Source organism: Bos taurus, chromosome 11 (genome assembly GCF_002263795.3).
Source record: "Bos taurus isolate L1 Dominette 01449 registration number 42190680 breed Hereford chromosome 11, ARS-UCD2.0, whole genome shotgun sequence".
Classification (NCBI taxonomy): Eukaryota; Metazoa; Chordata; class Mammalia; order Artiodactyla; family Bovidae; genus Bos; species Bos taurus.
Window position 1 is genome coordinate 96,524,846 of NC_037338.1, and position 26,231 is coordinate 96,551,076.

At 42.4% G+C, this 26,231-nt stretch overlaps 1 long non-coding RNA gene across 1 annotated transcript; it reads right to left on the reverse strand.

Annotated features, from left to right (window-relative positions):
• Positions 1-7,429: 7,429 nt before the first annotated feature.
• LOC107132961 (uncharacterized) lies at positions 7,430-25,619 on the reverse strand. Its single transcript, XR_003037278.1, has 3 exons — positions 25,043-25,619; positions 18,831-18,894; positions 7,430-7,575 (listed from the first exon to the last, which is right to left on the reverse strand). It is a non-coding gene; the product is annotated as an uncharacterized lncRNA (long non-coding RNA).
• Positions 25,620-26,231: the final 612 nt, after the last annotated feature.

Sequence of the window (26,231 nt, forward strand, 5' to 3'; positions counted from 1 at the left end):
ACTTCTAAATTAATGATGTTAACAGGACTTAGGATGTAAAAAAACAGACTCGTATGTTTTGTCGAATGCAACTTCTAAGAATGCATAATTAACAGTGTCTCCATTAATATACAGTATGTTCAACACTGAGACACTGCTATCATAAATAAAGGTAGACATGGATAAATTTATAATTAAAAATGCATTAGAAATTACAAGCATAATTTATTTACTAATGTGCACTGGAATAAATTTTATGTGTAATATTTTAAAACAGGGCATTAATAAATAATAGTGAACATAAAATGTTTTTGCAGCTGAAAATATTTCAATAAACATTAGTAAGTTAAATGCGCTGCAGGAGTTATAATTGCTATGAAGTAAAGTTCATAGAATACAATCAATGTAGAAATCTGTTTCTTGAGTGTATTCAAAATATCAGAAACAAATAACTTTTTTTCTTTGAAAGCTGACAAGTAGGGTATTCACAGCAGTGCCTGCAAATGTTTTAAGAATAAAAGTTTAGGACATCCAAATAGTAGATAATTGATCATTTGATTAAAACAACCAAGATCCTTCTGATCAAAAACATTTACAGATTAGTGCATTCAATCTTATCCATTTGTTTGTTTGACCCATACTATTTTGGAGCAGTTTCTCCCGCTTGAGAACTCCATAGGGTTTTTTTTTCAACCTTTCATTTAAAAATTGACCTTTAGCTTGCACTGAGTTTTGATCTATTAAGGGAAACAGTTCCTAAGATGCCAGGCACTGTTCTAAGGACTCATGCATTTTCCATACTGCTAGCTCTTAACTACTTCACTCTGCTGACTCTGTTATCTTAATCTTATATTTATTTCACTTTCTGAATGTTCACATTGGGTGTTTTCAATGAGGTTGTAAGCCCCACAAGACCCAGCAGTATTTGCTTGTTTGATGCCTCTGGAAAGAGAGATTATGTTTACGGGCAGAGTGTTGTTTGTAGTGGGGGGAGTTGTTTATTTGTTTTATTTTTTTCCATATATAGGACCTTAGTAGATGAACTGCAATGAATGGCATCCCTCATTGGTTGAGGCTTGTTCTGTGCCTGACGCTGATATACCTAATGGCTTATCAAGTCATTGTTGATGTTGTTTAGTCGCTAAGTCATGTCCAGCTCTTTTGCAACCCCGTGGACTGTAGCCCACCAGGCTCCCCTGTCCATGGGATTTTCCCAGGCAAGAATACTGGAGGGGGTTGCTATTTCCTTCTTCAGGGGATATTTCCAACCCCGGGGATTGAACCCGAGTCTCCTGTATTGAAGGCAGATTACTGCTGAGCCACCAGGGAAGCCCAATAAAGCCATTAGACCTAATCTAATGTAATCCTCACAACAATCCAATAAATAGATATTGTTCTTATCCCCTTTTAACAAATGAGGAAACTGAACCTCAAAGAGGTGAAGTCACTGTCTCAAGATCTTATAACTAGTAACTGGCTGACTTGGAGGCCCCAGGCTCTACACTTGCCCTAATAATAATCAGCAACCCCTGTTCCTAAAATAACCATGTCCTTTCTCTAAATCATGTCGCTGTCTGGCATCTCACAATTCTTTCAGCTGGCTTGTCCCCCTATTGATATCTAATCTAAGTCCCTCCTGCTCCCATTTAAGATAATTCCCTCATGTCCTGTCCTTAGTAGACAAGAACTGATGTTTAAAACACATGAGCAACATCCCTTTAGATATTTGAAGATGGCTATTAAATTCTCCCTAACCTTCTTTTCTCTGTGATATGGTATTAGTAACCCCAATTCCTTTATCCTTTTCTCACAGGGAATCTTTCTAAAGCGTTTCATGCCCTAAGCCACATTCCTAGAGAGTGTTTTCAGATTTTCCATATCTCAATTCATTATTATCACTTTCAAAGAGCATTTATTAAGCACCCACACATGCATGTGACCTCTGCTGGAATTTACACAAGACAGGAAAGCAAAAAGAAGCTATCTGGATGCCATTACTCTAAGATGCGTGAGTCTCCAGATAGTGTTTTTTAAAATTCTTCCTGTGGGGACTTCCCTGGTACTCCAGTAGTTAAAACTTCATGCTTCCAATGCAGGGGTGTGGGTTCCATCCCTGGCCAGGGAACTAGGATCTCACATAGTGTGGAGCCAATAAATAAATCAATCCTTCCTGTGACTCTATCATCTTCCCACCTGACTCACCTCCTGATGATTTACTAAGCTAGAAGTAACCTGATATATTTCAGTCATCATAGCATCCCTGACAACTGGCAGAGTAAGAACAAAATGTGTGGGTACTAAGTCACTTCAATTGTGTCTGAATCTTTGTGACCCCATGGACTGTAGCCCACCAGGCTCCTCTGTCCATGGGATTTCCCAGGCAAGGATACTGGAGTGGGTGGCCATTTCCAGGGGATCTTCCTGACCCAGGGATTGAACCTGTTTCTTCTACATTGGCAGTCAAGTTCTTTACCACTGAGCCACCAGGAAAGCCTGAGCAAATGCTAGCTCAGAAGTAAAAACAAAGCAAAACCAAAAATCAAGTAGCCTGAAAACTGAAACCAGCCCCCACAGACTGCTAAGGGCTTTTCTGCTTTCTTTGAAAAATCAGAATGATGTGGCAACACTGGGTCCACAGCCTACTTGTCAACAATCAGGTGAGTAGTGGCTGCCCTCCTCCTGGTGATGCAGGCCAGGCGTCAACCACCATCCATCAAGACCCTCTTACTGTAGATTCCTCTGCTCATTTGCAAGACCTGCCTGGTCGGATGGCACTTAAACCTGAGCCCCTAACCTGGCTTTAGGAAACAGACTAAGAACTAATTTCTACTATACACTGCAGGGGTATTGATGATGAGGGGGAATGGTCCAGGGGGAAGTCTCAGAACCTGCTTCACCTGGGAGAACATGTTCTATTCACACACTGAAGAGACTACAATTTTCAGCAAAATCTGGAGATTATACTGGAGAAAGAGGTTCTAGGAAATAAAGGGATGGGGCTGTAAATTATGCATCTTTCTATTGCCCAGTTCTTGCTAAAATCTCAGCACAAAAAATGTTGCTTTAAATGAAATGCGAATGTGAAAGCATTAGTTGTTCAGTCATGTCTGACTCTTTGTGACCCAGTGGACTGTAGTCTGCCAGGCTCCTCTGTCCATGGAATTTTCCAGGCAAGAATACTGGACTGGGTTGCCATGCCCTTTGCCCAGGGATCTTCCCGACCCAGGGATCAAACCCAGGTCTCCTGCATTGCAGGCAGATTCTTTACCATCTGAGCCACCAGGGCAATTCCCTGGTGGTTCAGTGGTTACAACTCTGTGCTTTCATTACCAAGGACCTGGGTTCAGTCCTTGGTCCCGTGGGGTGCAGCAAATAAAAAAGGGGGGGGGGGAATAAAGTAATCCTAGCTTCTGCTCAGCTCTGTGATCCTGGTAGAGAGTCACATTGCTTCTCTCAGCCTCAGTTTCCTCATTCACAGAATGAAAGTGATGGCATTTACTTGGCAGGATCTCATGATGCTATTCTGTGAAATCTAAAATGTTTTATATATGTAAGCTGTAAAAGATGAAAAATTTGCCTCTCAAAGATATTTAGATTTTAATGTTGTTTTCCCAATACAGTAAAAAATAAATTTTTGAAATATGCATTTGTCTTTCGGACTCAGTGACAGAGATTTTGAATTAAATAATTTTCATTTTGAATAAAAATGTCTGTAGACATCTTTATTTTACCTGGAGAAATAAATATGCTTGCCCTAAGAGTATAGATGGGGAAACAGTGGAATGTCAGACTTTATTTTTTGGGGCTCCAAAATCACCGCAGATGGTGATTGCAGCCATGAAATTAAAAGATGCTTACTCCTTGGAAGGAAAGTTATGACCAACCTAGATAGCATATTGAAAAGCAGAGACATTACTTTGCCAACAAAGGTCCATCTAGTCAAGGCAATGGTTTTTCCAGTGGTCGTGTATGGATGTGAAAGTTGGACTGTGAAGAAAGCTGAGCACTGAAGAATTGATGCTTTTGAACTGTGGTGTTGGAGAAGATTCTTGAGAGTCCCTTGAACTGCAAGGAGATCCAATCAGTCCATTCTAAAGGAGATCAGTCCTGGGTGTTCATTGGAAGGACTGATGCTAAAGCTGAAACTTCTAATACTTTGGCCACCTCATGCGAAGAGTTGACTCATTGGAAAAGACCCTGATGCTGGGAGGGATTGGGGGCAGGAGGAGAAGGGAACAACAGAGGATGAGATGGCTGGGTGGCATCACCAACTCGATGGACATGAGTTTGGGTGAACTCCGGCAGTTGATGATGGACAGGAAGGCCTGGCGAGCTGCAATTCATGGGGTCGCAAAGAGTCAGACACGACTGAGTGACTGAACTGAACTGAACTGAAGAGTATACCTAGTGCTGAGAACTTGGTTTCTTATGTCATTCCCTGCAAAAAGGAACCAGGGCTCCTTGGAGAAATGGCTGACTCTAGAACTGGGGAAGGAAACATACAAGATGAACCTGAAACATCTTATAGTGCCAGAAAGTAAGAAAACAGTTGGGGGAAAAAAAACCTACATGGATGGAGGTACATCAAAGGGACACAGGAACAACATGGATTTACAGTATATTGCATAGGAAACTATATTCAATATCTTGTAATAAACTATAATGCAATAGATTTTGAGAAATATATATAATATAATATATATATATAACTGAATCACTTTGTTGTGTACCTAAAACTAACATGATATTGCAAATCAACTATACTTCAATAGCACTGAGTCACTCAGTCCTTATCTGACTCTTTGTGACCCCATGGACTGTAGCTTGCCAGGTTCCTCTGACCATGGGATTATCCAGGCAAGAATACTGGAGTGGGATGCCATGCCCTCCTCCAGGGGATCTTCCCAACTCGGGGATTGAACCCAGGTCTCCCACATTGCAGGCGGATTCTTTACCTTCTGAGCTACTAGGTATACTACTAGTAGCTTTCGGTATACTAGGTATAGTAGTAGCTATTTTTTAAATAAAAATTTTAAAAGTATTAAAAAGAAAAAAAAGGACATGGGAACCAGCGGCCAAACCTGAAGATTTTCAGCAGTAACATAAAGTAGTATTGGATTATCACTCAGAGTATAAAATAAATATCCACTACCTCAGCCAGGTGATCAAGGATAATGTCAACAGTAGTAAGTGGGACTTTCCTGATGGTCCAGGGGTTACGTATCTGCACTTCCACTGCAGGGGGCATGGGTTCAATCCCTGGTAGCATAGTTAAGATCCCACATGCCATGCAACTTGGTCAAAAAAGAAAGAAAATAAAAAACAGTAACAAGTCACATTGCTAGTATGTACTCTTGCTAGGATGTGATGAAAATGACAATTTACCTCTGTGGTCTTCCTTCTCCAGATCCACAACTCCAGTTTTCATGAGGAAAATGCCTGACAAATCCCACTTGTGGGACATCCTACAAAAGACTTGACTGTTAAGGTCATCAAGAAGCAGAGAAGGTCTGAGAAGCTGCCCCAGTCAAGAGGAGCTTAAGGAAACTACAACTATCAATTGTAATGTGGTATCCTGGGGGAAATCCTAGGTCAGAAAAAAAAGTGTTAAGTAAAAGAAATCTGAATAAACTATGGACTTTCACTAATAAACGAATCCATTTACTAATAAACTCAATTCAAGTTTAGTTGGTTCATTAATTATAACAAATGTACTAAATAATATATTAATAAGATGTTGATTATAGGATGCAGGGCATATGAGAACTCTCTGAACTATGTTCTCAATTTTTATGTAAATCTGAAACTGTTCTAAAAAATAAATTCTATTAAGGCTATTTTTAAAAATGTTTTAAAGCTCCCCCTGCCATTAAAAGTTGATATTGATCTGTAGAAAGTTAAACAAAGAGATATAAAACATATTACAGGATGTTAATTGAAAAGTAACAAATAAGAGTATAATAATAGCATTTATAGTTTATATTTTAAAAAATGCACATCTGTGTACATATGCACTCTATAAATGCTTTTTGGAAGAGGCATGGAGATACCCACAAACAGCTGTGGTGATTATTCCTAGGGAGGGATTAGGGGGTACAGAATTATGCTCAAGGAGGACTTGGGGGTTTATCTGTATTTTTTTTGAAAGTATTTCAAAGACAGCATAGCCTAGTATTATAATACTTATGTAACCACAAAATAGGTTAAGAACAGAAACAAACTTTGAAAATGAAAATCCTCTGCCCTTGTTAGTTCACAGAAAGTTCCCTTCTCTAGCTTAGATCTCACTTGGTCTTGGCTTGCCCCTTAACCTTTTCCCTAAAGGATGTTTTATTGATGTAAAGGACCAAATATAAAAGCTTCACCTAGAACCCAACAAAAGCTTTAAATGATTATCTACCTAGAGTTTTTTATCCTTGCCTTCTGCTTTCCTGGCTGAAGGGGTTATCAAAAGTTTCTGCCCCAGGGGTGGTAACAATAATGTTGGCCGACACTTACTCATTCAACGACTACATTTATTGAGCACCTGGTTAGGCACTCTGTCTAGGTGGGAGGGATAGAGTCAGTGAACAAAACAAACAAAAACCCTCCCTTCATGAAACTTACATTCTAATGGAGGGAGAATGATAATATTATGAAGTAATATTAAAACAATAAATAATAACTAAAATAATTGAGTAGTATGGCTATGGAGAAAAATAAAACAGTAAATGCTGGGGTGAATTGTAATTTGACATAGGTACGTTGTTCACACGTGGCTCATTGATTGGTTATATTTGAGCAGAAATGTAGCTGCCTGGAGAATAATCCTTAGTGAACTACTTTTTAAATATGATGTCTTTGAATCCTTAAAACTGCCCTATGAGGTAAGTATTCTAATGAGTCCCATTTTATAGATGAGGAAGCTGAGATGTGGGGGAGAGCAGTAATTTGCCCCAAATGCCCTGGTGAGGGAAGAGCTGGATTGAAACCTCTGAGCCTGGGCTCTTCCTATTTGCCCGTTACTCTTCTGCTTTTTCCCTCTTGTCTTCCATCAAACCACTTCTTCGAATGTCAGCATCCTTTGGACCTTGTTTTCTAGACTCTCTCTGCCCTAAAAAAAACCAGCCTTGGGACTTCCCTGGTTGTCCAGGGGCTAATACTGCACACTCCCAATGCAAGGGGCCCTGAGTTTGATCCCTGGGTGGGAAACTAGATCCCACATGCTCCAACTAAGACCCAGAGAAGCCAGAAAACAAACAAACAAATATAAAAACCCCAGCCTTAGCCAGAGCCCCACCACCGCCCCAGGGAACTTGCCCCAACCTGGGGATGGGTGTAGAAGAGTTAGGCAACTCAGCTGTGACAACCTAAAGAATAATTTACTTTAATGCTCTGCTCACATTCAGGAAAAGCAAGTTGCTTCTCTTAACTGGCAGTGTCATTAAAAACTAAAAAAGCATGAACACACTGAATGTGAATTTTTCCATGTTACCAATTCTGGGTAAAACATTGCTCGTGCTGGCCATTGCAGATTACCTTTCAGGAGCCAGAAGGAAGCATGGAAGAAACATGTTGCTTAGAGGACAAACGGAAACAATGCCCGCAGAGGCCACTCTAGAAGTGAGAAGGGGAATAAAATATCAGAACTTCATTACCACAAGAAAATAGTGTGGTTTGGGTTTGTGCATACAATATGCTATAAAACCAGAATAGGAATTTAAAACTTGCCTTAAAGTTTCCCTCTCACATTTATAGAATAATTAAATCATTTTTTGCGTGCACCCATGTCCTTTGAAGGTAACACTGACCCTAAGCAGTAGCTGCTATAGTTGTACCCATTTCAGAGATGCGGAACTGAGGCTTAGAGAAGCAAATTGTTCAAGATCACCTGCAAAGTGAATATTTAAACTCAGGTGTGCTGAAAGCTTCATCTCATAACTATAAAATGCCTATCTGTCCCATATAAAGACCTTGTGAAGATCAGGTAGATGTTTAAACAGAAGTCGTGTGAATCACTGTATATTAAACATCCCTTAGAAATACAGCGGAGAAGGCAATGGCACCCCACTCCAGTACTCTTGCCTGGAAAATCCCATGGACGGAGGAGCCTGGTGGGCTGCAGTCCAGGGGGTCGCAAAGAGTCAGACACGACTGAGTGACTTCACTTTCACTTTTCACTTTCACGCATTGGAGAAGGAAATGGCAACCCACTCCAGTGTTCTTGCCTGGAGAATCCCAGGGACAGGGGAGCCTGGTGGGCTGCCATCTATGGGGTCGCACAGAGTCGGACACTATTGAATCGACTTAGCAGCAGCAGCAGCAGAAATACAGACTTTCCTGAGTAGAAATAGTCATCTTCCCCCTATCCATTTTCAAGCCCCCTTAAAAGAATACCCATAGAGTAAAATGGTTTCTAACTGGAAGGGGATGATGGTAAACTACAAAACATTTAAACCTTATCAGGTTTTCCTATGCTACATTTTACTTTAATTTTTCTCACTTAATGTAGATTACTTTATTATTTCATTCCTAAATTAAAATTTTATTTTTCTCAAAGTAATTGTGCACAGAGATTAATTTTAAGACCAAAAGGCTTATAACAAAAAGCTCTTATATTGTATTTTCTGTTACTTTCTTCTCCCTGATTCTGGTCCTCAGGATATAATATGGCTGCTAGGCTGCGAGATTTTTTAAAAGCTCGATTTAGTCCCTTTCTATTTGTTTTGGGGTGTTGTGTGTGTGTGTTTGATGAAAGCTGTGGTAATTTATAGCATTTCTTTTATGATGAAATCATTACTGTTAGAGAAAGGTAAAAATGCACTATCTCAAGCCAACATATCCCTTTTTTTCTTTTGGTAATTAAAAATTTAATTTTTAAACCAAAGTTACAAATAAGATTTGTTTAATACGCCAAATAGTTCTAGCCACAAGACTGGTGTCTGCTGCATCACGGCAGATCGGTCCTCAATAAATGAGGGAAAATTGCAACCATTTTACACTGAAGATCCCGGTGGTGCCTGATCTCCCAGCAGCATCTGCTTCTCTCCCTCTCGGATACAAAGCGGGCAGAGTCAACTTTATAAATCTTATTACAGAAATGGGCATCTTTCCCCAAAGGGTGCATAAGCATGCACGCTTTCCTACAATATCTGAAATACCAAATGAAGCACATTTTAAAAATTTTTCTTACGGTTTGAATAGAGTATGAGAATGCATTTCCTTTTGAGCTGGATCCTAAGATCCCGCCAAATACCTAACTAGGGAAATGCTCACACATCCCACAGTGCGCGTTGACATGAAAGACTTTGCTTTTCTCCTCAACAAGAAACCCCCAGAGCCTTTCGTTGTATGATTGAAGGTGCCAGGGCTCTTCGGTCACTGGCTAACAGGCGGTGTTTTGCATCCTGAGAGCTGTACAGGGTGCACGCGTGCTCTGCGCGGCGCAAAATCGCCACGGCTACGCAAGAGGCTCTTCCTAATTTGGACGCATTGGAGCCGACAATGGCACCATTTTCAGTGATTGGGCTTTTGTTCTAACTCAAATGCGAAAGGTCTTTAAGGTGATTTTTGTACCTCTGGTTTTATTGCCTGAATATTCAATTTTTAGTTTTCATTATCTAAGTATACAGGACATGGTATAGGATCTGAATCTTTTTGAAATTAATTGCCATGTAAATAAAACATATTTCTGTAGAATGCACTTACTCATCATTAGCATGCGAGAGTTTCCAGTAAAATATCTTTAGTATTATTTTTATTATTAACATATTTACACTGTCACTCCAGCCCTGCACCCTTTGTGAATCTGTTTTTAAAATAAATATGACCTGATACCAGAGTGATTGGTGCAATAAAAATGCATGATGTGAAATTAATCAAATATGGTTGGGTTCAATTTATAAGGGACACATTAAGAAAAATTATTTCTTGTTCGGGTATGCCACTCTAGTGAATCAAACAGAACTGCATATATTTCAGCAAGATACATGTAAAATCCATTCATTCAACAAACATTTATTATGCATTTACTGTGTGCATCACAGGGGATAAAAACCAAGCTGAGCAAACAAATTCACACATGAAACAGCTGAAGACCATAAGCAACTGCATAATTGTGGAATATACGTTCACAATCCAAGGATTGCAGAAACAAAAGCTTAAGTAGCAGCAGTGTAGTGCCCTGGTAAAGGGTGTGGGCCACTGGATTTATTTCAGTTTTTTTCAGGAAGTGGCCATTAATTTTTGTGTGAAAAAATGAGAGCAGAGAGGCATAATTCATTGTGAAGATAGGTTTTATATTCTGTATATGTGAAGGAAATAAATTTCTAATGCAATAAAACAGAATGGAAAAAAGAAAGAAAAAAAAAAAAAACCCAGCTTGGTCTTTAGAGTCAAACAGACATGGGTTCAAATCTCAGCTCTGTTACTTACTAGCTGGGTGACCTTGGGTCTATTCTTTGGTTTTGTAGAGCTTTGGGTTTTCTTATTTACAATATGGAGATGGTAAGGTCTTTCTAATAGGATTGTTGTGAGAATTAATTGAGATGATGTCCTCTGTAAGCATTCACTAAGTTTGTTATCATAGTGGGGCTGAGGGCAGTCAGGGAAGATGTGTTGGAAACTGCTATTGCCAGAGTTGTTGACAAAGATGAATGGTTGGAGATGGTGTTCTAGGTGGAGGAGACAGTATGGACAGAAGCTGGAAGATAGGGCTGGAAACCAAGTATTCCACTCATTTCCAGGGATGGGGTTCTGCTTTCATCCTACAAGAGAGCCAGCTGAGTAGAGATAAGCCAAGTACTCGGGGACAATATCGCTACCATTCAGGTGGCTTAAACATAAAGAATTTCTAGTCAGATTAGCAGGGAGCATCCCTGGAGAACACCTGCAATCACTGAGATAGAACTCAGGACCCAAGACTCTGATCATCTTAAAGGCTGGACTTCCCCTGCCTTTTCCAGTACTATACACTACAGCCTAGTACAGGGTCTTGTCCAAGGGAAGCAATCAATAACCACTTGATGAATGAATGAGTAAACCCTTGTGTCCTATAAAATGCAAACAACTTTTTACCTACTAGCTACATAAACTCAACCCCCGTGCCTCCATTTCTTTAACTATAAGACAAGATAAGTACCTATTGACCTCTCAGGAGTGTTACGAATATCAAACGCATTAATGTTTGTAAAGGGCTAAGAACAGTGCCTGGCACCTGGTCAGTTCTATATCAGTGTTTTTAAAATACAAAATAAATAACAATGTTAAAGGGTTCTGTGTGGAACTTTCCTGGAGGTCCAGTGGTTAAGATTCTGCCTTCCAATGCAGGAGCTCGGGTTCGAACGCTGGTCAGAGAACTAAGGTCTTGCATGCCTCAGGGCCAAAATTTTTTAAGGGGGAGGGGGTCTTATGACAATTAAATTAAAAAATGCTTGCAGCCAATAACTATTTGTGGAGGGAAGTGAAGAGGGAAGGACCTGCCAATGCAGAAACCCCACCCTAAGCAGGCTCAGAAGTACCCAGATGCAGACTTAACAGGACCTGATGACTCTAGGATTTGTCTTCTTGAGCCAAGCATGCAGTGGGCCTGGGGGAGCCCTGGACCTACCTGTCCTCCTGCTTTCATCTCCCCTCCACAAACTCACTGGTACCTGATGATACCTTTAACCCAAGGCTGTGACCTGGGTCCCACACTATCAGCCCTGGACTACTCTAGGGCCCTACATGGCTGTATCCATCTTTGTACTTATGGCCAACAGCTCAAGTCTTACTTCCAGTGAGATGGAATAGATCCCCATCCCTTTCTATTCTCCTTCCTCCTCAGAGTGATAGTCCTGCCGCCTTTGTGGATCACAACTTCCCAGAAATCCTATTGGTTCCAACCACCAGAGTGGACCCCTTGGCTATCAACACAAGATGGGCTGAAACAGGGCCCACCATGCCCATTGGATATTATTGTTCAGATGGCTGCTCACCCTCCCTGGCATCAGCCATCAGATTAGTCAGGCCACTGAGCTCAAACGCTGCCAACTCGATAATTCATTCATCTGTTCATAAATTCATTCCCATATTCATTTGACTATTGGTAACTCAGTTCTTCCTCTATGCCTAGTGCATAAAGATGGAGACACTGAGATCATTCACATAGTGTTCTTGCACTCAGAGAACTCACAGTCTAGTCGGGGAGAGAAATAACTCACAATAGAGGGTAATTAGGTGTAAAAAGATCCATATAGTCAAAGCTATGGCTTTCCCTGTAGTAATGTATGGATTTGAGAGTTGGACCATACAGAAGGCTGAGTGCCAAAGAACTGATGTTTTCAAAGTGTGGTGCTGGAGAAGACTCTTCAGAGTCCCTTGGACAGCAAGGAGATCAAACCAGTCAATCCTAAAGGAAATCAACCTTGAATTCACTAGAAGGACTGATCCTGAAACTGAAGCTCCAATACTTTGGCTACCTGATACGAAGAGTTGACTCACTGGAAAAGACCCTGATGCTGGGAAAGATTGAAGGCAGGAGAAGAATGGGATGACAGAGGATGAAATGGTTGGATGGCATCACTGACTCAATGGACATGAGTTTGAACAAACTCCAGGAGATAGTGAAGGACAGGGAGGCCTGGCTGCTGCAGTCCATGGGGTCGCAAAAAGTCAGACACGACAGTGACTGAACAACAAAGCGCAAAAATAGAAATATATAGAAGGTAGGAGAGACAAGGGAGATTTAGTACTCTTATCTGGGAGAATCAGGGAAGCATTTCCAGAAAAGTGACATTTGAGATGGATTTTTGGAGATGGAATCGGATAAAATCAGAATCATTTTAGATCGAGGGGTGAAAAGGCATGGATGGATCAAAGGGAGGAGCTAGGCTCTAAGATAAGGTTGGAGAGAAGCTGGGAGTAGTGGGCAGAGACCAGATGATGGAGAAGGTTGAATATGGGGCCAAGGAGCTTAAACCTAATGCTTTTTGGTGAAGGGTTGTAGGGGACCCCGTGTAGTGCTGCCAGGCTCCCCCTTCACTGGAAGGCTGGTTGCCGTGGTTGCTGGGAACGCCATCCAGAGGCAATGGTCAGCTGTCAGGCCCGTTTAGCTTTTCCCTCTGCAGCAGACAGCCACCTCATCCAAGGTCATGCCCCTCTCTGGCAGGACAGCTGACATTCTAGGACTGATGGATGCAACAGTATAAAGGCCCAGCCCTCGGGGCCCAGCATTGGACAACTCTGAAGGCCTATTCTAGTTCAAAAGGTCCCAGTGGGTTTGGCTCAGACTGTCATTGGTTCGACATTGAAGTTCAACTTCTCCCCGCCCCACCCCCGGTCCCTCCTGCTTTCTTCCCCTCTCCCATAGGAATCGCGACCAAGAGCAGCGTCACCCTGGGCATGGATCTCACCCTCTCTACTCAGAACTTCATTCATCAGGCATCCACCTCTCTATATCTCCTACTACAAGCGCCTACCTGTGAGGTATTTGAAAACGCTTCCTTCTCTTTCATACCCCCTACAGGTTCTCAAGTCCATGTGGCCTTCCAGTTCCTGCCCTCTAGCTCTGCTCTGCTTGTCAGGTGCTGCTGCTGCTGCTAACTCGCTCAGTCGTGTCTGACTCTGTGTGACCCCATAGACGGCAGCCCACCAGGCTCCCCCGTCCCTGGGATTCTCCAGGGAAGAACACTGGAGTGGGTTGCCATTTCCTTCTCCAATGTGTGAAAGTGAAAGTGAATTTGCTCAGTTGTAACTGGCTGTTTGCGACCCATGGACTGTAGCCTACCAGGCTCCTCTGTCCTTGGGATTTTCCAGGCAAAAGTACTGGAGTGGGGGTGCCATTTCCTTCTCTGCTTGTCAGGTGAATTTCTCCAAAAAGCTGTCAACTTCCGGTCTGCAGTCCTCCCTACCAATTCATTCCTTTGGTGACTCCAGTGAACATCTGCCACGCCCCCCATCTCCACTAAAACCTTTCACCAGGGTGCCAATGCTCACCATGTCTTTAAATTCAGCGGACACCTCTTTGACCATAACTCAGTTGAACTGTTGACTTCTCTCTTCTTAAAACACCCTTAGTTTCTGTGCTGCTGTGTTTTCTAGTTTTTCTCCCACCCTATAGTGGCTCCTTTATTTCTCCATCTGTCCCTAAATTATTGGTGCTCTGTCACAGATCCTCATTTTTCTCACTTCTCACACTCTTTCGGTGTGATCTCATTCATTGTCATGACTACTAACACCATTGAGATGTTAATAATTCCTAAATCTCTTTTTCTAGTGCAGACATCTTGCCTGAGCATTACATCCACAGCTCCCATCAGACATCTCCCCTGGGTCATTCTGCAGGCTCCACAGGCTCCAACAACTGAATTTGTCACCCTCTCCTCAAGCCTTCATCTTTCTCATCAGTAAATCTCTGCTTCTGCTGTTCCCCAGTTCTTCTTACCCAAATTCCCCAGGACCTCCCTGATCATGCTCCACCAGCTTCATCCTAAGCTTAACCCACTTCCCTAACTCCTGACTCAAATTACACCTAATTCAAAGTTGAGTCATCTACTGGGAACCAGGTTGTGGGGGCTCAGTTAAGAATGGGGCTCTTGGGACTTCCCTGGTAGTCTAATAGCTAAGACTCTGCACTCCCAATGCAGGGGTATGGGCCCAGGTTTGATCCCTGATCAGGGAACTAGATCCTGCATGCTGCAACTAAAAGTTCACATGCCACAGTGAAGATCAAAGATCCCCACAAGCCACAACCATGAAGACCCCGTGAAGCCAAAAAAGAATGGGGCTCTTGAAAGACTCCCTGACAACGTAGAACCAGAAACTGGACAGCCTTCAGGACCCTGGAGCTGTCCAGCTCCTTTTCTACCTTGTCCCAGCCTCCCTCCTTTCCAGGCTGTACTGTTTTCTTCTTTCCGAGACTGTTCTGTTTATAAGTGGCTTTTTCTGCTTCTTGCTTTGCTATTGACTAAACATACTGACTTGGAGGTCTGGGGGTTACATGTCCTCGATTCAAATAGCCAGCAAACAAATCAGTGTCTTCCAGTTGCAAGGGCATCAGTTTCTCAGAAGAGAAATGGTTGGGGTTAGCTCCAGTCAAATGCTCATTGCCGGTCTGATAAGCTACAGCTAGGAGAGTTGGGCTCTGGCATAGGAAACGTGGTTATAGGGACACATAAGGATAGATGTGAAGTTTAAGAGGAAGTAGTGCTGTGCAGTTAAATGACATGATTTTACAGCCCTGAATAATCACAGGTGACCAACATTCCCAAGATGTAGAAAACTTAATTTTAGGCAAATATCTAACTTTTTTTACTATGTATCTTATGGCTTTGTAAGGATCATTTATTTATTTCATCTCCTTTCCTCTTTCCATCTTATTGTGCTAATGAGTAGCAACATAATAGGAAGAATATTATAAGGGAAAATATTCCATGAGACTGTTTCTAAAAACTAAAATCTTAAATATACACTCGAATACTACTTTCTCCCATAACACAGTTATTAATTATAATAATAAAATAAAAGGTGTTTGAGTGCATTTTAATCTTTTCTGCATTAAAATCTGACCTAGAAATTCAAAATAGAAGATCATCAAAAGTATCATCTACTTGTTTCTGACAGAAGGAAGTTTATAACTGGTGCATAATATCACCAGGAAATCTCTGATGGCCCCCTTACGGTTAAAAAAAATTTTTTTTAGAAAATTTATTTTCAGATCAGCATATTGTAGCATAATTCTTAAAGGAACTTTTACTTTAAATCAGTTTTATTGTAAGCCTAGAAAAGAAATGGGACTACAAGATGAACAAAATCTTGACAAGAAGCTAGTGAGAGAAAAAGAAATATACTGTGGGACCACTTGGTTTTAAGAAATGAAACTCTGGATTTATGTATCAGCTTAAAAAAAAATCTCTCTAGGCACACGGTTCAGCAACTGTTTAGATCTTATCTAAAAATTTTAGTCTGTTTCAAATGAAAGCAGATTTCTTTGTTTCAAGATAGTGATTTTGTGATTCTTTATTTAACAAAATGTTTCCTAAGCATCAATTAGATATCAATTAGTAACAACTAGGTATTTGTCAGGTATCAAATATCAAAAGAGCTTTTTTTCAAGGTGTAGAGTATACAAGATATATTACTAGAAGCTACATTAAAAAGTACAGCCTCTATAGAAAATAGTAAGGCAGTTCCTGATAAAACTTTAAAACAGAATTACCACATGATCCAGCAATTCTACTTATAGGTATATACAGGGGAAAAAAATGAAAGCAAGAACTCAGACACTTGAACACTCACTTTTGTAACAGCATTACTCATGATAGCTAAAATGTGAAAACAACCAAGCATTCCATTGATGGAGGAATGAATAAACCAAATGTGATACAGACATATAATGGAATATTATCCAGCCTTAAAAAGGAAGAAGCTCTACAGGAAATGCTACAGCCTGGATGAACCTTTAAATTTTTGTGCTAAATGAAATAAGCCAGTCACAAAAGGACAAAATATTGTATGGTTCCATTTATGTGAGGTACTTATTGCAAATTTATAGATACATAAAGCAGGAGAGTGGTGGCAGGGGGCTGGGGGAAGGAGTGATGGGGAGTGAGAGTTCAACGGGTACAGAGTTTCAGTTTTGAAAGATGGAAAAGTTCTGGAGATGGACACTGGGGATGGGGCCCACCAGTGTGAATGTGCTCAGTGCTCTTGGCTGAAATAAAGATTTTTAAATGGTTAAAATGATGTTATGTATATTTAAATACAATTAAAAGGGTACACATTTATAAGAACCTGAATGATGCTTGGAACTCAAAAATGAAGGATTTACTTCCTTTTGGGGCTTAGAAAGGGTTTCTAGTGGCGACACTAGAGCAGGGAGACAACATGAATGGTGGAAATGGTTGGAAATCTCTAGTTCCAGTTCCACTCGGTCACTTAGTAATGGGGGGATCTTAGGATAGGTAACATAACCCCCTTATAGGCAGTGTAACCATGGCTACAGTCCATGGGGGTTATTTACAAGAATGCTGAGCCAGAAGGCTTGTTTGAGTCATAGTTCATTCACCAGCTGCGGGGCCTTGGTCAAGTTATTTGACATCTCTAGGTCTCAGTTTCTCTAACAATGAATAGGGAAGTCAATGCCCAGTTCACAGGGTTGTCACGAAGGTTTAACTAGATCAAGCATGAGAAACCATTAGCATAGTGCCTGCCACAAACCAAGTGCTCAGTAAGTGTCAGTAGCTTGTTATTTCCTGAGTCTTATCTACAACATGGGTTTACTATGACTTGTCTTAAGATCTTTGAGTTATTTTGAGGCTTGGTAGAGATACTGTAAGTGAAACAGATTAGACAGTATTATTGAAGAGGGTAAGACTTCGGTATGCATTCTCATTGAAGGGAACAGTATAAGGAAAAGGAAGAATTCTGAAAGTGTGGGGCATTAGGACTGATTAATACATTCAGCATATGGAAAGGAACAGGGGGAAAGATGGCTAGAGAGACAGAACTGGGAGAGCTTATTTAGGGCCTTGAAGGCCTGGCTAAGAAGCACATCACAGAAGTAGATCCAATGTGAGATAGGGCAAGGATCATGCCATGATTTGATTTGGTGTTGAGAATTAAATTTGGAGGATGATGCCTCTCTTGGTCAGGTTGAACTGCTGTAACAAACTACTTTAGCCTGGGTGGTTTAAACCACAGTCATTTATTTCTCACAGTTCTGAAGCTGGGGAAACCTGAGAGGTGCCAGCATGTGTGGTTCTGGTAAGAGCCCTCTACCTGGCTTGCAGATGACTGCCTTCCCTCTGTAGTCTCACATGGCAGAGAGAGGAAGCTCTGGTATCTCTTCTTTTCCCTTTTTTTTTTTGGTGGCTATGCTGGTTATGCAGACTTCTCTTGTTGTGGATCACAGGCTCAGGAGTTGCAACACGAAGCTAGTTGCTCTAAGGCATGTGGGATCTTAGTTCCCCACGCATGCGTGCTAAGTCACTTCAGTCTGTACGACATTTTGCGACCCCATGGACTGTAGCCCCCCAGGCTTCTCTGTCCGTGGGATTCTCCAGGCAAGAATACTCAAGTTGGTTACCATTTTCTCCTCCAGGGGATCTTCCTAGGGATAGAATCCGCCTGTCTTACATCTCCTGCATTGGCAGGTGGGTTCTTTACAACTAGCACCGCCTGGGAGGCCCTTAGTTCCTCCACCAGGGATCAAACCCGCTACTCAACAATTAGACATTTAGCCACTTCTATATGGCTTCCCCAGAGAAGGCAACGGCACCCCGCTCCAGTACTCTTGCCTGGAAAATCCCATGAACGGAGGAGCCTGGAAGGCTGCAGTCTATGGGGTCGCTGTGGGTCGGACACGGCTGAGCGACTTCACTTTCTCTTTTCACTTTCATGCATTGGAGAAGGAAATGGCAACCCACTCCAGTGTTCTTGCCTGGAGAATCCCAGGGATGGGGGAGCCTGGTGGGCTGCCGTTTATGGGGTCACACAGAGTCGGACACGACTGAAGTGACTTAGCAGCAGCGGCAGCATATGACTTCCCCAAAGGCTCAACAGGTCAAGTATTTTTGCTAGGAGAATCCCATGCACAGAGGAGCCAGGCGGGCTACAGTCCATGGGATCACAAAGAGTTGGACATGACTGAGCTCATGTGCACACACATACTGCATTGGCTGGCAGACTGCTTACCACTGCGCCAACAGCAAAGTCCTCTTCCTTTTCTCAAAAGGGTATTAATCTCATCCTGGAGTCCCCACCTTCATGACCTCATCTAAATCTGACTGCCTTCCAAAGGCCTCACCTCCTAATGCTATCACATTATGGGTCATGGCTTCAATTTACTAATTTGGGGAGGGGCACAATCCATAGCAGCTCCCAATGACACTTACCTCCTGATAATCGTGTTCTGAGTCATCCTCTTCCCCTGGACTGTAGGTTAGATCTAGTGACTTGCTTCGAATAAAGAGAACACAGCAAAAGTGTTAGTATGTCACTTATGAAATGAGGTTATAAGAAGACTGACTTCTGGGACTCCCCTGGTGGTCCACTGGCTAGGACTCTGTGCTCCCAATACAGGGGGCCTGGGTTTGATCCCTGGTTGGGGAACTAGATCCCACATGCTAAACTAAAGAGTCTGAATCCCACAACTAAAAAAAAAAAAAAAAAGACTGACTTCCCTCTTGCCTGTCCTTTCTTGCTCTCTGGCTTCCTCACCCATTTGGAAGCCAGCAATCATGTTGTGAGCTGTCCTATGGAAAGACCCAGAGACTGAGGTACTGATGTTTCCAGCCAACAGTCACTGAGCTCCTGAGAGCAGTCAATAGCCATGTGAGTGACCTAGGAAGTGGATCCTTCGCCTGCCAAGCTTTGAAGTGACTATAAGCCCTGGGTGTCACCTTGTTTGCAGGCTTGTGAGAGCTCCTAGATCAGAGGCACCCAGCTAAATTATATCCAAATTCCTAACATACATAAACTTTAAGATAATAACTGTTTGTTGTTTTAAACATTCAAGTTTTGGGTACTTTATTACATAGCAATAGCTAGTTAGTCCGGAGAAGGCAATGGCAACCCACTCCAGTACTCTTGCCTGGAAAATCCCGTGGACGGAGGAGCCTGGTAGGCTGCACTCCATGGGGTCACTATGAGTCAGACACGGCTGAGCGACTTAACTTTCACTTTTCACTTTCATGCATTGGAGAAGGAAATGGCAACCCACTCCAGTGTTCTTGCCTGGAGAATCCCAGGGACGGGGGAGCCTGGTAGGCTGCTGTCTATGGGCTCGCACAGAGTCGGACACGACTGAAGTGACTTAGCAGCAGCAGCAGCTGGTTAATTCACAGACTGCCCTGACTTCAGATGCCAGCTGCAAGTTCAAGGTTCCCCAGACCACCAGCACTTCTGACCAACCTGCTACAAGTTTGGCTGTTCCCATGGTTCAATACTATCTGGAAGGACAGAGAACTCTGAAAAGCACTACACTTATAATTACAGGTTTATTGTAAAGGATATAAATCAGGACCAGTCAGATGAAGAGACATATAGGTCAAGGTCCTGAATGCAGAGCATCCAGGCTCTCTCCCTGCAGTGTCAGTGTGTTTACCAACCAGAAAGCTCCAGTGTGTTTTGGTATATAGGGTTTTTATTAGGATTTCATTATGTAGGCATGATTGATTGATTCATTGGCCACAGGACTGAGCTCCATCTCCAGTTCCCTTTCCTTCCTGGGAGGATGAGCTGGTTTAAAGCCCCAACCCTCCTGTTACATGGTTGGTCTTTCTGTTGATCAGCCCCTAATCCTGAGTCTTTTTGTTAGCATAAACTCAGGTGTGAACGAGGGGCTCATGAATAACAAAGATAATCCTGCTGTACTCAGTGACTCAGTCGTGTCCCTTTCTTTGTGACCCTATGGACTATAGTCCACCAGGCTCCTCTGTCCATGGGATTTTCCAGGCAAGAATACTGGAGTGGGTTGCCATTTCCTCCTCCAGGACAGACACTCCTCTATCTTGGCAAATTTCAAAGATTTTAGAAGTTATCTTCCAGGGACCTAGGACAAAGATCAGATACTTTTTTTGGTTGTATATAATACCTTTCGACCTGTAGGAGATCATATTTTGTACCAGGCACTGTGCTAGGCTATTCTTCCATCCTTCCATCCTTTATATATTAACAGTGTGAGATTAGATTTGCTGGAAGTAGTGGAAAACCCAACCAATAGGAATTTTATTATTATTTATTTTTATGATTATTTTATTTTTTTAAATTTTCATTTATTTTTGGCTGTGCTGTGTCTTTGTTGCTGGCCGAGGGCTTTCTCTAGTTGCAGCAAGTAGGGACTACTTTCTAGCTGTGGCGCCACAACTTCTTCTGGTGGCTTCTCATGGGCACTGGCGCACATGGGCTCGGTAGCTGTACTGAAAGAGCTTAGTTGCCCCACGACATGTGGAATCTTCCTGGACCAGGGATTGAGCCTATGTTCTCTGCGTTGACAGGCAGATTTTTAACCACTGGCCCACCAGGGAAGTTCAGAAACTATACAATAGAAATTAGATTTTCTCACATAACTAGAATTAGCAATTTAGTTTTGTTCAGGTATTCAACAATGTCTTCAGGAACGTAGGCTCTCCATATCTCTCTGCCCCACTTACTGTTTATATTTGTTTTTAATAATGTTTTATTTTAGAATATTTACATAAAAATGATAAGATAGTACAGAGGGTTCTCCAGTATCTCCCACCTGGTTTCCTCTATTATTAACATCTTATAATAATATAGTATGCTTGTTTAATGTACAATTAATGAGCCATTAGTGATATATTATTGTTAACAAAAGTTCATAGTTTATTCAGATTTCTTTAGTTTTTACCTAAATGTCCCTTTTCTGTTCCAGAAACCAATCTGGGATACCATTTTACATTTAGCTGTCATATCTCCTTAGACTCTTCTTTTAGAAAACTGTCCTTTTTCTTTAAATCAGGAGACAAATCTATCCCTCTGATAGGTTCAGAAAGCAGGAGATGAGATGATCATACTCAGCTTGGAACTTGACTGAGACTGAGCACATTGCCATCAGAATAATCAGGGTTCCACCAGCATGGAAGGAGGTGGGCCAGTGGATAACAGCAGTGGACAGTGTTGGCCCCAAGTGTCTACTATGTATGACGCCGCACACTACTAGGTGTTATGAGGGATGAAAGGACATTAAAGATGGGGCTTTCTATCCAGCCTTTCAGAAATTATGTATTCCAATAATTATTCTCTTTTAAGCACCTCATAGGGACATCCCTGGTGGTCCAGAGGTTGAGAATCCACCTACCAATGTAGGGGACTTGGGTTTGATTCCTGGTGGGGCAATCAAGCCTGCACACCACAACTAGAGAGAAGCCTGTGAAACACAATGAAGAACCTGTGTGCTGCAACTAAGATCTGATGCAGCCAAAAATAAATTAAAAAAAAATTTTTTTAAAGGACCTCTTAATAGGAGGGTGAACTGTTGTCTCACTGATCCTTGGTTGCTCAGTCAAATACATTTCCAGAAGATGAAGATTTGTCACAGGTCACAAGTGCTAACAACTGTAAAGTCTACTTTTAAAGAATCATTCCCAAAGTGATGGAGCAGTGATATGTTTGGGAATAAGGATTTAGTTTATTTCACAGTTTCCCCAAAGTGACTTCTTAGACATCTAAGGTTTTTTTTTTTAATTGGACTGTGCCAGGTCTTAGTTGCAGCATACGAGGACATCTAAGGTTTTTTTTTTTTAATTGGACTGTGCCAGGTCTTAGTTGCAGCATACGAGATCTAGTTCCCTGCTGCTGCTGCTAAGTCGCTTCAGTCGTGTCCGACTCCGTGCGACCCCATAGACGGCAGCCCACGAGGCTCCCCCGTCCCTGGGATTCTCCAGGCAAGAACACTGGAGTGGGTTGCCAATTTCTTCTCCAACGCATGAAAGTGAAAAAGTGAAAGTGAAGACGCTCAGTCGTATCTGACTCTTAGCGACACCATGGACTGCAGCCTACCAGGCTCCTCTGTCCATGGGATTTTCCAGGCAAGAGTACTAGAGTGGGGTGCCATTGCCTTCTCTGCTAGTTCCCTGACCAGGGATCAAACTTGGGCCTCCTGCATTGGGAGCTCAGAATCTTAGCCACTGGGCCACCAGGGAAGTCCCGACATCTTAGTTTTTGTTTTTTAAAGTCAAATCAGTCATGTGATGGTCCATCTCAAAATATATACTTTGTCCTTAACATGCAAATGGACTAGGTAAGGAAACGGGTAAATTGAGAGAAAACATGGGTCCATCTAGTTTGGTGGTAAATTACCTATTTATAGGCAATATATTCAGCCAGAGTTTAGAGCAGATGATTAGTGAAGGCAGGCATGGCTGGAAAGCCTCAGAGAGGCAAGGTCTTAGATAGCTATGAAGGATAGCCTTGCTGGGCATTATTCTTCAATTTCCCTGCTCTACTGCCATGAAACCTAGACTTCTCTAATCTCTCACAGAGTTAACCTCTTTTTATTAAGTGCTTGGTTATCTTCATCAATTTACAGTTTACCTGTCAAAGCCTTGTGATTTTTATTCCAATGTTGTTGTGTTAGTCGCTCAGTTGTGTCCAACTGTTTGCAACCCTATGGACTGTAGCCGGCTAGGTTCCTCTGTCCATGGAATTCTCCAGGCAAGAATATTGGAGTGGGTAGCCATTCCCTTCTCTAGGGAATCTTCCGACCCAGGGCTTGAACTCCAGGTCTCCTGCATTGCAGGCATTTACTGAGTCACCAGTGAAGCCCTCGATTGAATGATATATATATATATATATATATATATATATGTATACACATTTTTGGGGGGGCAGTGTCTCATAGGGTGGGCTTTGTAGTCACACAGATCAAGATTTGAATCCAAGGTCTAATACCGACTGACTTGGAGGTCTTGTGTAAGTTTCTTACCCTCTTTCAGTCTGTTTCCTTATATTTAATAATAATTTCACCTAGATTGGCCTGTTGTGAGATTGAAATAAGATGAAGTAAGAACACGGAGCACAATGTCCCACTCAGAGAGACTGCATGAAAATGGCATCTGCTGTGATGATCACTGTATTGGTAGAGGCGATGGTGTGATGGTATTGTTAATATGAGCCAAAGTCATGGAAAGAGATGAATATGACAGAGTGCCCCTACTTGGTTTTCACCACTTTTTCACTGTTAACTTTACATGAATGTACACTCACCAAAAGTAAATTACATTTCCTTTGACTTTTTGATAATCACTGTCTTGGAAACAGCAAAGATGGATTTAGGTACTTAAAGAGGTTCTGTTCTATTATCTGTGAAGGCACCAACCATGTGACTCAGATTGTTGAGTGAGACAAGGCAACATCCCACGTGAGAAACTTGCAAAAACACAGTAGACTTTGGGGGTATTCAAAATTAGTTGACACTGTTTATTGGGGCTTGGAAACCAATCTAAAAGAATTTATGCTTTAAATCAATGGTGGTTGTCAATGAGTCTGTGAGGGAATCTTTGCTAGGACCCCCTGGCTTTTACTGCAACTCATATTCACAATAACAAAAAGGGAAACCTCCCAAGCAGAAGGTCAATCTAATCCAACCACTTAATGCAGAATTATGGCATCAAGTTTCCACATCACTGAATGGCCATGGGTTTAGAGGTGTGTGTCATAAAATAGCTGCGGGTGTGAGACATTTAACAAGTTGTTTTACTCCTAATTGCTGGCATTTGCTTAACTGTTTTCTTAATTCTAATTTATGTTTTTATGTTCCCGTTTGTTTACGTAGCCCATACATCCCATTTGCCTTTATTTGCGTAAGTGTTTCTTTAATTTTATTTACATTTTTATATATGTTGCTTTGCTTACATAACTCATTGCTTGGAGAGGGCTAGAAATAACCATAAATCCCCATTGCTAATTAGCCTCATCCTCATGACTGATTAGTCAAGATTATGAGCCTAGAAGGAAGGCAGGGAGGAGGCCTGATAGTGAGTCACAGGATCATTGAATTTTAGAGGTGGAAGGAATTTAGAGCTGAAGGTATCTTTCAGATAGAATTCTGTGGTTTTACATCTTCATCTTTGGAGAATTATGGAAGATTGGCTGCTTGCTCTTGCTCCTTAATGCAAAAATATATAAGGATGTGGTGACAGTTTTGAAAAACACGATAAGAATAAAGAGAAAGTCCAATCAAGGATGACTATAAGTAAACCATAATGGGGGCTTAAAAGAAGAATCAGAAACTTGACACATAAATGGGCTACAGAGGAGCTGGGAATATTAATGAACATAAGGGGGCTTGTTCTTTGGAAGTAAGAGGCAGAGTGGATTGTTTGGAACGCCCTCTCCAGCAGCTGTGCAGTTTGTAAAGATTTTAGCTTGCCTTACTGTAACGTTAGCTATTAGCTTTGCAGTGGGGAGTATTTAAAAGTACACACAACATACGAAGGAAAGAACCTGGAACCGAGTAGCCTGCTTCATTCCAAGAATCCATCTGGCATGTAAAGAACTGCTTGTCCTACATTAAACCCTGCAGAGTAAGAACCATTTTTCATACCTCACACCCCTATTTTTGGTTTCAGGTAAGGCAGCTTACTGAGTTTGGCGATGAAACAAGAGGACTTTTCAGAACCACCTAACCGAAGGAAGGGCCCATCGAGGGTGAGCTCCATGGATCTAAAATGGGGAAAATATGACGAAGCTCTGTTAGGGAAATTAGGTTAAGAGAAAGTTCAAGCGTCCATAAGAGCTGGAAGTCTAGACCCCCAAGTAATGTGAGCATTTAGTCGTTTGTAGGCAGAGTACAATAGAAGAAAAAGTGCTATATATATGACAATCTGTGGCTGGAGTCACCGACATTAAATGACTCATGGTGGTGGGGTAAATTGATAAGTAGAATCCAGTCTACACTGAAATAAATATTCTTTATAATAAAAAGTTCATTTTGCAGTTTAGTCTATCTGGAGGTAGCGAAAAGCAGATCTGCTGAAGGACTCCCTGGATTACCAGGAATTGCACAGTGTATGAAAGGTTGTAAACTTACATTAGTCCTGGATATCAAACCCTTCCGCTCCTCCCGAATCCACTTTCCTCTGACACATTTTCATGTGCTCCTCTTTCAAGAAAAGTGTATATCACTCAGATCCGCTGAGTTCAGGCATCAAGCATGCAGGACAAGGGACTTCTACCTTACCTGGTCACCTCTTGAGGGACAGCGCAAGGCCAGAGCGATGGAACCAACTCAGAGCAGTGCCCTCTCGGTTGCTATGGTGATCGCGGGGTGGGCGGGGTCACCATCCGCGGCGTCCCCGCCTCTCTGCCCAGGACTTTTCGAACGCTCCAATAAGGATATCCCTTTCTTGCCTCCGTCCCGCCCCTTTCGGCTCCGAGTGCGATTCGATTGGCCTGGGACGGGCGGCCGGGTACCCTGAGGATACCACCTCCCGACGGGAAGAGCGGGAAAGTGTACCAGGCGCTGTCCGAGGCGTGAAGCTCAGGGCGCTGCGGGGAAGCACATGGTTGGCCTTGGAGCGAGTTGCCTAGTGTCCCGTACACAACTCTTGGCACCTATGACTGCTAACACTAGGGAGCAGAAATCAGGGTGCGGGAACGACGTCTGCGGGCCGGCCTATCCCGGGGGCCAGGACGCGATGAGGCTTGAGGGGTCCGGTGGCGCTCTCTTGGGGGGCGGGGGCTCGGAGGCCAGAGGGGCCGGACCGAAGCCCGGGGGCGGTGCCAGTGGCGGCGGCGGGAGGCGCAGGACCCAATGAGAGCGCGCGCCGCCC